The 3747-nt window shown below is 46.9% G+C and overlaps 1 non-coding gene across 1 annotated transcript; it reads right to left on the bottom strand.

Annotated features, from left to right (window-relative positions):
• Positions 1-2333: 2333 nt before the first annotated feature.
• On the bottom strand, positions 2334-2472 carry LOC126274931 (U4 spliceosomal RNA). The gene has a single exon (XR_007550475.1). It is a non-coding gene; the product is annotated as a U4 spliceosomal RNA (small nuclear RNA).
• Between the last annotated feature and the right edge of the window lie 1275 nt (positions 2473-3747).

Genomic DNA, 3747 nt, shown 5'->3' with positions numbered 1-3747 from the left:
GCGAATCTGTATTACCAAGCGGTATCTATGCTCAGTTGCAGATTGCCTAAAAAAGGCTTCCAGGGGCAACAAAAATCTTTTTTTCGTCCAGTACCCAAGAATGAGAGTACTTAGTGACTTACAACAAAATTTATACATAGTAACATACCTATATGAAACATTTTCTTTATGGCCTACCACAAAATGGCGAGAGGAAAACAAAAATATTGCGTACTACATTTTCTGTCTACATGCAGGAGAGCTGCCGCACCAGACGTGACGTGTTAGTGTATGACTTGTTTACTACTAACTGTATTCGCAACATTTTGCAGACAGTATCCACATACGCAGATCAGCCAGAACGTTATGACACCGACCTTCTACCGATATAAATCCTACCGGGCGATAGCAGCGTCACCTGGAGGGGAATGACTGCTAGTCAGGCACTTGCACAGTGCATGTAGCATCACTAAGCGTGCTTTCCGTGTGTAGAATGGGGAAGGCAAGCGATCTGAGTCTGACCGAGGCCGGCCGCGGTGGTCTAGCGGTTCTAGGCGCTCAGTCCGAAACCGCAGGACTGCTACGGTCGCAGGTTCGAATCCTGCCTCGGGCATGGATGTGTGTGATGTCCTTAGGTTAGTTAGGTTTAAGTAGTTCTAAGTTCTAGGGTACTGATGACCTCAGATGTTAAGTCCCATAGTGCTCAGAGCCATTTGAACCATTTGAACCATTTGACCAAGGGCAGACTGTGATGGCCTGGAGTCTCTGGTGTATTTCAAAAACTGCATGACTTGTTGGATGTTAGTGCTGTGGTGAGTGTTTTCAATATGTGGCGAAACCAATGTGAGACCACATCCAGACATCGTGGGGTTGGGTGGCCACCCCTCGTTACCGTCGTCGGACGTCGAAGGCTGGTCAGACTGGTAAAACAGGACAGGTGGTGGAACTAATATCCAACTTTAATGCTAGGCAGAGCACAAGTTCGTCTCAACATACAATGCACGGAACACTACTAACGGTGTGCCTCGATAGCCGACTACCCATATAGTCGCGCGGTCTCCCTGTCCGAGGCTCGAGTGCTCCCTCGGGCATTTGTGTGTGTGTGTGTGTGTGTGTGTGTGTGTGTGTGTGTGTGTTGTTTTTAGCGTAAGTTAGTTTAAGTTAGATTAAGTAGTGCGTAAGCTGAGGGACCGATGACTTCAGCAGTTTGGTCCCATAAGACCTTACCACAAATTTCCAAATTTTTTCCGACCCATGCATGCGCCAATGTTAACCCCACGACATCGGCAACTACAACTGAAATGGGCACGTAATCACCGGCACTGAACGTTGGCGCAGTGGCAGAGCATTGCACGGCATGATAAATCACGCATCTTGCCGATGCAGGGGCGCGAATCCGTCATTTTTCAGGGAAACGACTACTTGACACCTTTACTGCTAGACGGAGACAAGTTTGTGGCGGCTCCATTATACTATGGGGAACATTCACGTGGATATCCATGGGTCCAGTGGAGCTCGTGCAAGGCAACATGACGGCCAAGAAGTATCGTACACTGGTTGAAGACCACGAACACTCCTTCATGACAATCATACTTCTTGACGGCAGTGATATTTTTCAACAAGATAATGCGCCATGCCACAAGGTCAGGAGTGTGATGAAGTGGTTCTAGGAAGACAGTGGCGAGTTCAAATTGATGTGCTGGTCCCACAACTTATCAGATCTGAACCCGTTCGAACACATCTTGGATGTGACTGAAGTGGCGTCACAGCTCATAGCTCACCTCCCCGGAATTTACCGGAATGTTGTGACTTTTGCGTGGTGCTAACTTCCTCCAGCGACCAACCAAGGGCTCATCACTTCGACGCCACGACGTGTCGCCACTGGTATACATGCAAAAGGTGAAATGTCCTGGCTGATCAGTTTGTATCACTAAATGTACCTGCAAAATAATTTCATTGTACTCCACTTAGTTCATCAGATACGACATCATAAACACTGAGACGCGTTAAAACTCAGTTTTGCTTAAAATGGAGCGCAGGTTACCGAGACTATATTCATCTAGTTTTTTTTTTTTTTTTTTTTTTTTTTTTTTTTTTTTTTTTTTTTGCATCTGCCCGCGGCTGACGTCGATATCCGTTTAAGTTCGTTGTTGATCGATTAACTCAGTTTTTTTTTAATTACAGGGGGCAGCTAACCCTCTGACCGAACACGCTGAGCTACCATGGCAGCAGAGGAGGTAACTGAAACTTCCTGGCAGATTAAAACTGTGTGCCGGACCGAGACTCGAACTCGGGACCTTTGCCTTTCGCGGGCAAGTTATCTACCAATTGAGCTACCCAAGCACTACTTGCACCCTCTCAGAGGCTGCCAAAAATTGCCACAGAGATGGTATTTCACGTCTCTCTGGAGGGGTATTGGTAAAAATTTTCAACTAGCAAAAATCGCACCTCAGTTCTACTCCATTGGTTACGATATTGCCACTGCGCAAAGATCGTTTGATAATGGTCGGATTTACCGACTTCCAATAAACTTTAAACATAATTTCAAACCTTTTTTAAAATTTCTTATGCTTAACCTCAAATATTTAACACATTAACTCCTTTGTAAAGAAATAATCACAAGTCTGAAGCTGTGTTATATGTAGGAGTTCAAGTCTTTAAAAGAATCAGTGGTTTATTGGTCAACAAATAAGTAACTTGTAATGTGGAGCAGCTCTGGCATTAGGTAGATTTCGAGAAAGAGGGGAAAAAGTAAGTGGCTCACGGAGCGAGCGCCTCGGTGCCGGGCCGTCACTTAATACCGGTCCCCATTAAGGAGCCCCGGCGTCGGAGCGGCCAGCGGCCCCTGTGAATCAGGGCGGCAGCTGATGGTCCTCCCGGGAGCCGCTGCTGTGTGTTTACGAGTCGCCCGGAGTGCGTGCCGGCTCCGCCCGCGGGGAATCCCCTGTCGGGGGACGGCCGCGCTTAATGTCGCTTCCTCACGACACGCCGCCCCCCCGGTGACCCGAGCAGTCCATATATCTCCCGTTTGTTTGAATACTGCTCCAGTGAGGATCACGACAGTCGCTACACGTTTTCCACTGCACGTTCCCAAGTCTCTAGCTACAAATTAGTGCTGCCTGGTGTTCGCAGTAACTTGAGAGTTAATTCCACCGAACACTGCCACTTTCTAAACAGTGTCGCCAACTTCTGCCTAGGCTGTCTTCTCAAAGTTCGTACACATCTTAGTGGACATTAATACGGGGTGTATCCAACTACTCACCCTTATGACGGCTTGAAGTCTGCTGGGGACACGTTCAATGAAGTATGTGAATGTCTGTGGAGGAATGACAGACCGTTCTTTGGAGCAAAGTCGACGTTCTCACTCATCCCAAAGATGTTCCATTGGGTTCAAGTCGAGACTCTGGACAGGGCAGCCTATTTCAGAAATGTTTTTGTTTGCAGACTATGGTCCCAAAGGTGCTGCTGCTTTAAGACAGAGTGCACTATCACTATAATACTGATACAAACAATCATCGTCTCCGAATTGTTCCTCAACTATATGCGGTGCACAGTGCTGTAAAATATCCTTTCGCATTTAGCTTTTTCATAAGCGCAATAAGGGGATCACATCCTAACCACGAAACACACCTTCACCCTCATACCGCAACACCACCTCATCCGTACTTCATTGTTGGCGTTACACATTATGGCGGACAACGATTTACAGCCATTCGCTAAGTTTTAACTCTTCCTTCAGATTGTCACAGAGTATAGCATGGTTCAACA

Source organism: Schistocerca gregaria, chromosome 5 (assembly GCF_023897955.1).
Source record: "Schistocerca gregaria isolate iqSchGreg1 chromosome 5, iqSchGreg1.2, whole genome shotgun sequence".
Classification (NCBI taxonomy): Eukaryota; Metazoa; Arthropoda; class Insecta; order Orthoptera; family Acrididae; genus Schistocerca; species Schistocerca gregaria.
Note: the sequence above shows the minus strand (reverse complement) of the source record. Positions and strands in the feature narration are given on the sequence as shown.